At 37.5% G+C, this 13,223-nt stretch overlaps 1 protein-coding gene across 1 annotated transcript in view; it reads right to left on the reverse strand.

Annotated features, from left to right (window-relative positions):
• The window catches only part of GPR63 (G protein-coupled receptor 63), a 137,736-nt gene that overhangs the window by 64,641 nt on the left and 59,872 nt on the right, over positions 1 to 13,223 (reverse strand). The window contains exon 2 of the mRNA XM_053710558.1: positions 4,982 to 5,112. The gene's annotated coding sequence lies outside the window, so the exon portion shown is untranslated. The remainder of the gene's footprint in view (positions 1 to 4,981; positions 5,113 to 13,223) is intronic.

Raw genomic sequence — 13,223 nt, forward strand, 5'->3', positions numbered from 1 at the left:
ATCCAAGACTAAAACAATATTTAGTGTTCGAGCCGGAAAAGTTATCTGCTATAGCATACCCAACATATAGAATACAGAATATGGTGGATATCATAGGGAAAACATAAAATAAAAACTTTCACATGTATAAATAACGTTCCCAATTCACTATAAAGTAAGTGTTTCTATCACTCTCCCAGAGACAGTTAAAATGAAAATTGTAGACTATCAGAGCTCTGATTAACAGCTGGAGCAGACTGAAATGCGGTAGGTCACATGACCGGACCGGGCGAGACAAAAATGGTGCCGCATCTCCTCCTCAGAGAAAGAACCAAGGCAGAACTTAGGAATGAAGTGCGAAAATATATCTCAACATTGCGCTTCATTCTCTTCACAAACCCACACAAAAAAAACGTTCAAATAAAAGTGCCCTCCTAAGATTCTTAGCAACAAAGGAGGGAGCCAGAAAAACACAACTTCCCATAACTTGTTAAAGGAAAAGCACGCACACATGCGAGATTCAAATTACCGTCTATGCACTCTTAGAGAAGTCTCTATCGCTGTGCTATCTCCCAGCATAAACATGATAAATAAAACAGAGGTGACATTAACCCCTTAGACACTAAACATGATCCTAATTTGAATACATAAGAAGTAAAGAAGTTAACCCCTTCCATCCCTAAAGGGGGTTAACTCTGAGTCTCCCACTAACAAATTGCAGAGAGCCCTCTTGTTTTAAATGACTCCGAAGTGCCAGCCTCCCAGCCCCAGAAGACAATAGGCACTTACCTGCATCTAGCCGTCAAGCATGTAGACGGCTTACAAGGTATGAGAGGATGCCACTCCTCCCAGAGACCTGTAGAAAAAGAAAAAGGACAGAGTAAACCTACTCAGGCTTTCTATACCAGGGCAGCAACATGTTAGGAAAATGCAGCAAGGCCCACCTTACAAGTTCCTTACTGCTTTAAAGCCACCACTGCCCTACTGAAGAGACTAACGTGGAGTACAGCTAGACCCAATCTTGAGAGGAAAGGTCAGAGCAAAACTACTCTGGCTTTCAAAATAATAAAATCTTGATTGAAGTGAAATCTTCTTCAGACACCAAAACTTCACCTCCTCCTTGCACCGAAGGCAAAGAGAATGACTGGGGATTGTGGTAAGGGAAGTGACATAACATCTTTGCTGTGGTGCTCTTTGCCTCCTCCTGCTGGCCAGGAGTGATATTCCCAACAGTAATTGAGGATTCCGTGGACTCACTGTATCTTAGGTACGTCATGCAAAAACTGTCAGTACATCCTTTGTCTAATTGAGTGCTGGAAGCGATTGCGATTGCTTCCAGCAGCTCTCATGGTATTGCAATGATGCCTCGATATTGAGGCATCCTGCAATATCCTTTTACAAGCATCCAATGCAGAGAGAGCCACTCTATGGCCCTCTCTGCACCGGTAGCGATGGGACCATTCGATGGTGGGTGGGAGCTTAGCAGGGAGGCGGGTGGGCAGCCCATCGCTACACGGCATCCGGTTCCTGTAAGTGCAATGTGCACGCCGGGTGCCGGGAGCGTGCACGCGCGCAGCAACCGCTGCCACCAATAATCCCTGAATTGAGAGAGAGTGGGGAAAAAAAACAACATTATTATTATTAAACCTAAAAGGATCTGGGAGGGGGATGGGACTATTGAGGGGGAGCCAGCTACACTACAGAAAACGCTATCACTATAATAAAAAAAATAAATAAAAAAAAACACTTTGTTTTTGGGGGCAAACTGGGTACTGGCAGACAGCAAGATGGCGGCAAATAGGCAGCGGGGGAGGGTTAGAGAGCTGTTTTTGGGGGGGGGGGATCAGGGAGGTTGGGGGCTAAGGCAGGGGTTCATCAAAGCAAAAAACATTTTTAAAAAAAAAAACAAAAACAAAAAAAAAAACAAAAAAAAAAAACACCTTTTATGTTAGTACTGGCAGACTTTCTGCCAGTACTTAAGATGGCGGGGACAATTGTGCGGTGGGGGAGGGAAGAGAGCTGTTTGGGAGGGATCAGGGGGTGGGATGTGTCAGGTGGGAGGCTGATCTCTACACTAAAGCTAAAATTAACCCTGCAAGCTCCCTACAAGCTACCAAATTAACCCCTTCACTGCTGGGCATAATACAAATGTGGTGTGCATCGGCATTTAGTGGCCTTCCAATTGCCAAAAAGCAACGCCAAAGCCATATATGTCTGCTATTTCTAAACAAAGGGGATCCCAGAGAAGCATTTACAACCATTTGTGTCATAATTGCACAAGCTGTTTGAAAATAATTTCAGTGAGAAACCTAAAGTTTGTGAAAATAAAATTGTAAAAAAGTTAAAAAAAACTTTTTATTTGATCGCTTTTGGCAGTGAAATGGTGGCATGAAATATACCAAAATGGGCCTAGATCAATACTTTGGGTTGTCTACTACACTAAAGCTAAAATTAACCCTACAAGCTCACTAATTAACTCCTTCACTGCTGGGCATAAGTTAAGTGTGGTGCGCAGCAGCATTTAGTGGCCTTCTAATTACCAAAAAGCAACCCCAAAGCCATAGAAGTCTGCTATTTCTGAACAAAGGGGATTCCAGAGAAACATTTACAACCATGTGTGCTATAATTGCATAAGCTGTTTGTAAATTATTTAAGTGAGAAACCTAAAGTTTGTGAAAAAGTGAAACATTTTTTTTTACTTGATCGCATTTGGTGGTGAAATGGTGGCATGAAATATACCAAAATGGACCTAGATCAATACTTTGGGTTGTCTACTACACTAAAGCTAAAATTAACCCTACAAGCTCACTAATTAACCCCTTCACTGCTGGGCATAATTTAAGTGTGGTGCGCAGCAGCATTTAGTGGCCTTCTAATTACCAAAAAGCAACCCCAAAGCCATATAAGTCTGCTATTTCTGAACAAAGGGGATTCCAGAGAAACATTTACAACCATTTGTGCTATAATTGCATAAGCCGTTTGTAAATTATTTAAGTGAGAAACCTAAAGTTTGTGAAAAAGTGAAAGATTTTTTTTTACTTGATCGCATTTGGTGGTGAAATGGTGGCATGAAATATACCAAAAAGGACCTAGATCAATACTTTGGGCTGGATTCCTGACAGATATCAGTGGGTGGTTTGGAAATAGCAAAGTGTTACTTGCATTTATTGCCCTATAACTTGCAAAATAAGCAAAGAACATGTAAACATTGGGTATTTCTAAACTCAGGCCAAAATTTAGAAACTATTTAGCATGGGTGCTTTTTGGTGGCTGTATATGTGTAACAGATTTTGGGGGTCAAAGTTAGAAAAAGTGTGTTTTTTTCCATTTTTTCCTGATATTTCATATAAAAAAAAAAAAATATATAGTAAAATTATAAAATATGATAAAAATAATGGCATCTTTAGAAAGTCCATTTAATGGCGAGAAAAACGGTATATATTATGTGTGGGTACAGTAAATGAATAAGAGGAAAATTACAGCTAAACACAAACACAGCAGAAATGTAAAAATAGCCTTGGTCCTTAAGGGTAAGAACATTGAAAAATGGTCTGGTCATTAAGGGGTTAAAGGCAGTTATAAAATAGATCACTAGAGTGTGCAGCCAATGGCTGTGTGGAATATAAGTGTTCTGCACTTCCATTACTAACAGGAACTGAAATGTTCACAATTTCAGAATGGAATTACAGAAAACGGGGACAAAACAAATAATTAAAGTATATTGCAGAGTTTTTTTTAATATATACGATTTATTATTTTATATTACTATGTCAAAGTGTTTAATGTCCCTTTAAGTATGCTAAGAAGATCTACTATCCAGTGCGCCAAAGAGTTAAAAGTGTTTGCATTCATTTTGAAGCTCCCGGGTTAATAGAACCTTTCATGTTGCCTGTTTTATCAGCGTTAATGTGATATGTGTCACCGCCACATCTACAAACAGGTGCAGTCTTTGGATGTGAATGCAAGTGATATACACATGTAGACTCTATGGGGTAGATTTATTATATGTCTGACGAACATGATCATGTCCGCCTGACATCGCTAAATGCAGACAGCATACGCTGTCAGCTTTTAACATTGCACATTTGCGGCCTATCGTTAACTAGAAGGGAGTGTCAATCATCCCGATTGTATCTGATCGGGATGATTGCTGTCCGCCACAATGAGTTAAGGAGCAGTGGTCTTAGACCGCTCTTAACTCTTTTTTTTTTCCGGCAGGCTTACGCAGAAACAGCGGAATTTGCAGGCTAATAAAATCGGCCCCCATATACCCAGTGAACAGTAGATTTAGCTAAAGCCAGATACAAAGATGCTGCATACACAAACTGATGCTGCCTGCGGATTGCTCTAGTACCTGGTTTCTCAACAGCCGGGCCGTGGCCCAGTACCGGGCCGTGATAGCCCTGCTGGTGGGCCCTGACCTGTCATGCCCCCACTGCACACTCTTACCCCACTGCAAACCAGGTGCAGACTGAGACCAATCAAGGCCCCAGGAACACTGTCTCACACTGACCAAAATGTATTAAATTGTATGCAAATGTACATGGTAGCCTTCCAGCCCTGCCCCCAACATGCCCCTCATCCTACAGAGCCAGGACCCCCAACATTAAGGGCCAGAGAAAGGGCACCCAACCTCCAGGGCCAGACCCCACACTCCATGGCCCTCACAGTGACAGACCCCTGCCAGGGCCCCCACTAAACCCACACTTATTTGCTTAGTTACTGATAGGGCAACTGAAAACTCCAGCTTAAGGAATGCACCAAGATCAGTGGAGATTGGCCCCCCCTACTTGCTGGTCCCTCTGCCCAGGTCCTATTTGCCTGGCTGATCAGGCATATATATATATAAATAAACTACTGGGCCCCGGACATGTCTAGCTAAAATTTACCGGGCCTTGAGGTCACTGTGGTTGAGAACCACTGCTCTAGTAAATATAAAATGTCTACACAAAAGGGACATTAAACTGCTGGACACGACTTCAACAGGATAGTTTCTACTTACCATGCTACAGTTTATCCTTCAGTTCTCTTCAAAACCATGCTCTCATTTTAACCCTTTACAGGTGCCAGTCGGTGACACTTTGCATTTTCATGCTGGGCTTCGTCATCTTGGACCTCAAGTATTCTTGCACTCTATGACAAAAGAGATGAACATTCTGATCAGTGCGGTAGTCAGCATTGTCACACCTGTAGTGTGCACTTCAGGTTAGCACACTCAATACAAAATGGGAGATATATATTTTTGAAGTTTTTATACAGAGTTGAAAAGTTACATAGCATAAAAACACGCATAATACAGGTATGTAGCTACTGCAATAAGTGCACGATACAGCAATCAAGAAGTCTGCAACATAAATAATCTGTGCACTGCTTCTGTCACAGAGTGCAAGAATACCTAAATTCCAAGATGGTGGCTCCCAGTATGAAGATGTGGAGCATAACCAAGCAGCACCACCAGTAAGGGGTTAAAATAAAAGGACAGCTTGGAAGAGAGAAGAACGCACATATGGAGAAACTATAGCATGATTCTGTGCTCAACAAATCTTTTCAAACTCTAGGAGCCAACCCAAGTATTTTCTGTGTATGTATGTATTTATATACGGGTACAAATTCCCAAATCCAGAATTTCAAAATCCAAACTTATTCTGGAATCCAAACTTTAATTAATATTATTTATTTTATTTTTTTAAATAAAGTGATCAAAAATGACTATTTTTCCATGCTTGTAAGTCACAATCTTCTCTGCCTGTGTCTTTGGTTTGGTTTTTTTGTGTGTTCTAAAATGCAAATAGTCTATATTTGTTTAAAACAAGAAACTATAAATTTTCTGATTACAGCAGTGTACAATCTTTCTAATGGCACTATATATAAAAAAGTATTAATGATATAAAAATTACAGAAGAATCAGAAATATATCAGAGCGCCAATTGGTGGAGGAGGGGTCCTAATGAAACCATATACAAAATCTCGCTGTATAATAAAAAAAACTTACACTTTATTCAAAGATTCTGGATACAATGTAAATGATTCTTTAACATATATACACATAGATGAGTTACAATTAATAGTCAGAAATTCATGGATCCATATACTGACAGTTCACAGTTTATAATAAAACACTTTTAGCAATAAAAATACTTTCAACAATAAAAACTTAATCCAATAAAAGTAATACAAAAATAATGGTTTGATGTCAGTGCGAGTATAATTAATACAGATAGGATATTGTTTAAAACAATAATGGCTGAACTGATGACTTGATGTCAGTAAGAGTATAATCTCTGGGGACAAGAAAACTCCGCTCTGATAAGCGTTGGATGCAACTTATAACTTTGTGCGGTAATAGATGGAAAGTGGTGGGTAGTGGTTCACAGCGTAATTGCAGGAACTTACCCGTATTGTGTGGTCAAATCCGTTTGGAATGGACTATAACATATGTGTGCAAGTTCTAAAGTGCCTAAGTGTAAGATTGAAAACACAACGGTGGTGCAGTTTATTACATAAATAATCCTGCTAAGGTTTAGGCTAAAACATCAGCGGAAAATATGTTAATATCTACCTTGCAACAAAAATATCAATCTGGTGCACAGTGAAAAACAATAAAATTACAATAAAATTACGGAGCAGTGTATAAGATAACTGAAACCTTGGAATTTAGTAAGTATGTGTTAAAACTCCACGGCAAAATAGGTGCTGATATCTGATTCCAAACTGAATGTCAATCATACACATATAAAAATAGTGGAAAAAATACAGAATTCAAAGAGTTAAAGTGGAACAGCGTGAAAAATAGCTTGTAAAAAACTTGAAAAAATAGTGTCTGTGTATCACTCTTATGATTTTGATGTGGGCATAAAAAACGGAGAGATGAAAAAACAACTGTAGTCCAGACAGGGCAAAGTGTTCTTCACTAACAGAAGTGTGAGGATATGTGCAACAGTATATGAGGTCCACAATAGTAAGTGGTCCACCAAAAAGAAACAGAAGTAAATTTCTATACTGCAGGCGGCTATGGTAGGTTCAAAAGTCAATGATTTATATCACATAGCGCTACGGCTATTCTATATGTGGTTGTGTTCCGCACTTAGTACAGGAGATCTCTCTGCCAAAAACGAAACAAATAGTGTAGATTGTTTTACAAAATACCCTAATATCAGTAATGTACTCACCAGTCAACGCGTTTCGGTCATGTACTGACCTTTATCAAGACTGATTATGTGTTTACACTGGCGTCCTTAAATACCTGGTTAACGTTTGTCGGTTTCTTTGTACCGGATGTACTTTCAAAAAGGTTCCGGGGCAAGGGTCTTTCACTTTTTACTATAAATTTCATAATCTTTTTGGGCTACCATTAAAGTCTTTGTGATTCAGTGTGTTTTAATGTTGCAGTATTATAGGTGGATACCGGATCAATTTTTCTAAACGAAATTACTCGATGTTCACTTGTTTCCATGCAAGAATAACTAAGCAGTGTCTTACACCTCTATGATAGGGCAAGACTTAGGGTGTGTAGTGAATTCTCTTAGTGATTGGCTCTTATTTGGGTGTGTAGAAAAACAAACAACGGATTGGATGGTTATCCGTGCACTTGTTTTTACATTTCTTTCTTAGAACTAACATAAACTCACTTCATCGTTTAAAAGATGCAACAGTGTATCATGATATAAATGAAACAGTGTATCGTGGTATACATGAATTCATTATAATACCACCGCCTTAATAAATTGATTCGTTCCAACAATTCTTATTTATGAGTTATTAATATATTTCTGATTGTTCCAGTGATGAATAAACATCCTAGCTTTAGGATTTTGTTGTCATAATTAGAAAAACGAGGGGAATATATATATTTTCTTTTGGATTATGAGTTGTTTTACATTATTTCAATATATGTGTAATGGATCAAATTACTAAAATGATAAAGGTATCGTAAATACTTAGAGTTCAAAACGGAGACATCATGGGGTATATTATAACTGACGGAAAAAGGGGACGTGTAGTGGATGTTTTCTTTAAGGTCATAATGTTTATTCAAAAACAATAAGGTGGGAGCTAAAATTAAAATAAGAGTATCTAGAAAATGTCGAAAATTATTTTTTATATTTCTAGTCTATGACTCTTTTGTATTACTAAAATTGCTATTTTCACTTGCGACTCGATATGTTTTCAGTGTCTCTTATTTATAAGAGTGGTATCTCTTAAGGTAGAGGTATAGGATTTTTAGACTCTCTTCACCTTTATTGTGAGTTATCCCTTAACGCCACATTAAATTTATTTAATAATATTAGATGGACTAGTGTTTAGGAGTCGTTTTATCCTACCTTATTTTATTCTTCTGGTTAACAGAAAATAGTATAAATGTAAGGGATAGTCTGTATATAATTTCTGGTGCATGTGTACCATAGACATTGATAAGATGTATCAGTCACCCACTCATATAGCTTGTGTCTGAACTAGGAGGGTCATTACAACTCGTAATGAAATTCTGGAATGTTTTTCTGATGGCAAGAATAAATCATTCTTTGGATAAAGAGAACTCCTAGTTATCAAAATATATTTGTGAAGGATATTTTACAAAGTATAAGGAATATGTCAGATTAAGGTTAGAGATTGAGGGTAGATTAACCTTAATTTCATTATGTACTATAGCCTCAGGTTTTAGTGAGGGGTCCTGTGGACCAAATGTAAACAGAGAGACAGGAGTAGTGACATATATGGCTATGGGATTTCATATTCCCATAAAAGTTTCGGTATATATGGCTAAGATATTTTATGTATTCAAAAAAGGTCCTTTTGGATCATATCTGGTTCTGAGAAAGCTGCTATGAACAGAGAGAGACACGATCAGTGACATGAGCTTGAGGTGAAGATAGTGTTGTAAATCAATCTCCACCGTTAATGTAGAAATGCAGGCCAAGGTAGTTGGTGGTTTTAAATCGATTTTTCTGTTTTACATCTCAAAATGTTTTTTAGGATTTTCGTTAGTGGAGTCTTCAGGTTCATTTGTTGAATCACATATAGCTGGGAAGGGAAGACAAATCAATTTTATCACTAAATGTGAGATCCTTCTTTTTGAGTCCATTAGGTGAGGAAGGTGAGACAGATCTTCTTATCATTAATATACACAAATCTAAATGTGAAAATCTTTGGTGGTTATAGAAACTTCCAAGGGACTAGTAGGATTAAATATATCCCTTAGAGAGCTTCGAAGTCTTTAGGTGAGGTTTAAGAGTTGGGCCAAATCTTCTTTATTGTTCAGCCCTCTCGGGTACAAACAATCAAGATGGAAAATCCATTTTGATTCTTCGGTCAGAAGTTTCTTCTCATGGTCACCCCCTCTCCAATTTTTTGGTACCTTCTGTATCCCTATATATTTCAATGATTTTATGTCTCCATGATGTTTCTCGGAGAAGTGTTTGTATAGGGAGGTCTCTTTGTTAAGTTTTTCAATACATAAGAGATGTTCGCGTATTCTGTCCCTTAGTGGTCTAGATGTTTGTCCCACATATTGGAGACCACAGGGACATTGGAGTAGGTATACCACATTCCTATCTTGACAGCGGATCAGATCTTTAATTTTATGTTTTTCCTTGTTGTTATTGGACTGGAATTCTGTAGTTTTAACACCGCATTTACATGCCTTGCATGTATGGCACGGAAAAAAGCCTCACTGTTTTTCCAAATGTATCCTTGATTGTAGGCAATTTATTCTTTTGTGTACTAGGTGCCAGTTTGTTTTTCAAATTACTGGCCCTTCTATACACAAACGTTGGGTTCTGTGGTAATCTTTCTCCAAGAATATCGTCATCTTTGAGAATATTCCAGTGTTTTCTAAATATGTCCTCGATAATTCGACTATTTTCACTGTATTCAGTTATTAATGGTATATTTAGGATTTCATTGTTCTCATTTCTCTTTGTCATTTCTTTGTATTTTGTTAGATCCTTTCTTTCGATTTTTCTAATTTCTTCAATCTTTTGGTCCAACATATTTTCTTTATAGCCTCTTTCAAGAAACTTAGCCTTAATGTTTGTGCTTGTTCTTCCCATTTGGAGGGATTTGAGCAGTTCTTCTTCATCCTTAAAAGCTGTCCCTTTGGAATATTACTTTTCCAATTTATGTGGTGACAGCTGGTTTGGTGGACATAATTGTTGCTGTCCACCTTTTTGAAATAAGTTGATGTCTCAATTAGGCCTTCCTTTATCTCTATATTCAAATCTAAGTACGTCAGTGACGTCTGGCTCCATTCATATGTGAAGCTTAAGTTGACTTCATTTTCATTCATGACATTGATGGTGTGTTCAAGATCTTCTTGAGACCCTTTCCAGATCATAATGATATCATCAATGTAGCGGCGATAGAGGACCAGGTCCGTGCTCGCTGGGCAGGACTCCCAGAATATCTCTTCCCACTTTGCCATATAGAGATTGGCATAACTGGGCGCGAACCTGGTCCCCATCGCCGTACCACAAATTTGTCGATAGAACTTATCTTCATTACAGAAATAATTGTGATTTAAAATGTAGTGGATACTGTCCCTCTTTTTTCTAATTATGAAACAAAATCCTAAAGCTAGGATGTTTATTCATCACCGGAACAATCAGAAATATATTAATGCGAGGTAACTCATAAATAAGTATTGGTGGAACTAATCAATTTACTAAGGCGGTGGTATTATAATGAATTAATTTATATCATGATACACTGTTGCATCTTTTAAACGATGAAGTGAGTTTATGTTAGTTCTAAGAAACAAATGTAAAAACAAGTGCACGGATAAACATCCAATCCGTTGTTTGTTTTTCTACACACCCAAATAAGAGCCAATCACTAAGAGAATTCACTACACACCCTAAGTCTTGCCCTATCATAGAGGTGTAAGACACTGCTCAGTTATTCTTGCATGGAAACAAGTGAACATCGAGTAATTTCGTTTAGAAAAATTGATCCGGTATCCACCTATAATACCGCAACATTAAAACACACTGAATCACACAGACTTTAATGGTAGCCCAAAAAGTTTATGAAATTTATAGTAAAAAGTGAAAGACCCTTGCCCCGGAACCTTTTTGAAAGTACATCCGGTACAAAGAAACTGACAAACGTTAACCAGGTATTTAAGGACGCCAGTGTAAACACATAATCAGTCTTGATAAAGGTCAGTGCATGACCGAAACACGTTGACTGGTGAGTACATTACTGATATTAGGGTATTTTGTAAAACAATCTACACTATTTATTTCATATTTGGCAGAGAGAAGATCTCCTGTACTAGCGCGGAACACAACCACATATAGAATAGCCGTAGCGCTATGTGATATAAACCATTGACTTTTGAACCTACCATAGCCGCCTGAGGTATAGAAATTGACTTCTGTTTCTTTTTGGTGGACCGCTTACTATTGTGGACCTCATATACTGTTGCAAATATCCTCACACTTCTGTTAGTGAAGAACACTTTGCCCTGTCTGGACTACAGTTTTTTTTTTGGTAAATTAATTCCATTAGTCCATTTACAATGTTATGCTCTCCCAGAGGTTTCTGTCAGATTATTTTGGGCAACGTTTCTATCTTGAGGATATTATCACATTGTTTTTGTAGTTCTCAAATTTGTGTCTGCAGAAATAACATGCCCCTTCTTCACAGCAAAAATGTTATAAAAATATGTTCTAAAATAAACAGAGTTGAGAAAAAAAAAAAAGACCTTAAAAAGGACAATCATGAAAGAAAACTTTTGGGTTTTAGATAGAGCATAATATTTTCAGATTTACTTCTTTTATCAAATTTGCATCATTCTCTTGGTGTCCGTTGTTGAAGGTCAGCAATGCTATACTGGGGCCTAGCTGAACACATTGGGTGAGACAAGCAGCTAGCTCACATTAGTGCATTGCTTCTGAGTATACCTATGAATGCTTTTCAACAATGGATACCAAACGAATAAAGCAAATTAGATAAGAGAAGTAAAATGGAAAAATTGTTTAAAATGGCATGTTCTTTCTGAATCATTCACGTTTAATTTTAACTTTACTGTTTCTTTAATGCCTGCAAATCTATGTACACAGAATCAACACATACTAAGTTTCAAGAAGCTAGTTGAATTGAAGACTGGAGTGAAATAGATCTACACAAGGACCTAAGTGTGAGGAGAGAGGGTTATTGTTTTAGTTAAATAAATTTATTAAAATTGTTATTATTAAGGTAGTGGTTATTTTTCTTTAGTTAAATAAATATATTTAAATTGTTATAATTAAAAGGTAATCATTTTTCTCCTTCCAATAAATTAAAGCTGAAACGTTAATCAAATATGAGTGGTTAACATATTAAACTGGAAATAGATCATTGAAATTATTGGGAGGTGAACTATCTATGCATATCTAATGATATATAACCCAATCAGTAATGGTCTAATATAACTGGAAAAATAAGCTAAAAAGTTATTACTCTAAAAATGAAAACCATAATTTAAAATCGATTTAAATTGCTCTTACTGACTAGTGATTTAAATCATGATCCACCCTGTACATATACACACACATACATACATACAAAATAACACGCACATATGATACAGCTATTTTTTATGCATTTAAATGTTCTCTGCGTGGATCTGTATACTGCGTACAAGATAGGAGTCACAGCCGTTAGCGGTACTAGCAAGCAATCACCCCCCTAAGTCCCAAATGCCTGCAGGCTATGGTTGTTTGTTGAAGCTGACAAGCAATAGGATGGCCTGCACTAGAGAACAGCTGCGGCTCTGGGTACTGTATAGTCAGTCAGTGAGCTCTTAAAAAGAAGAAAGGTGCTGCATAGCACTACAGCAGTGTCTGCAGGAAGGCCTCCACAATTTAAGTATACCAACACTGTCAATAAGTAACTGGGCAAAAGTATAGAATGCTTAAAGATAAAGTAGCAGTTAAGGGTGCAAAGGCAAAGGGAAATAGACAACAGAAGTGTCTTTTGCTGGGATATTGGAGGTTGCAAACGTGTGTGTGTAAATGGGGGAAATGGGTGGCTGCAGCCTCTCAGCGCAATGTGAGGCAATGTGTGGCTTAATGGTGCCTCAGGTTGTCGAGCTCTGGCATAATTAGTAATAATTTTGCTATTGTAGTAGTGCCCAATAGTTTTAATATTCCTTTATTATTACCATAACTATTAAGGTAAAAATTCATAACTAAAGCTTTATCTTTCAAGGGTTATATAAAGCAAACTAGGCCAATTTTAAAAAGGGACTTTAAACACTTTGA

This window comes from Bombina bombina, chromosome 4 (assembly GCF_027579735.1).
Source record: "Bombina bombina isolate aBomBom1 chromosome 4, aBomBom1.pri, whole genome shotgun sequence".
Classification (NCBI taxonomy): Eukaryota; Metazoa; Chordata; class Amphibia; order Anura; family Bombinatoridae; genus Bombina; species Bombina bombina.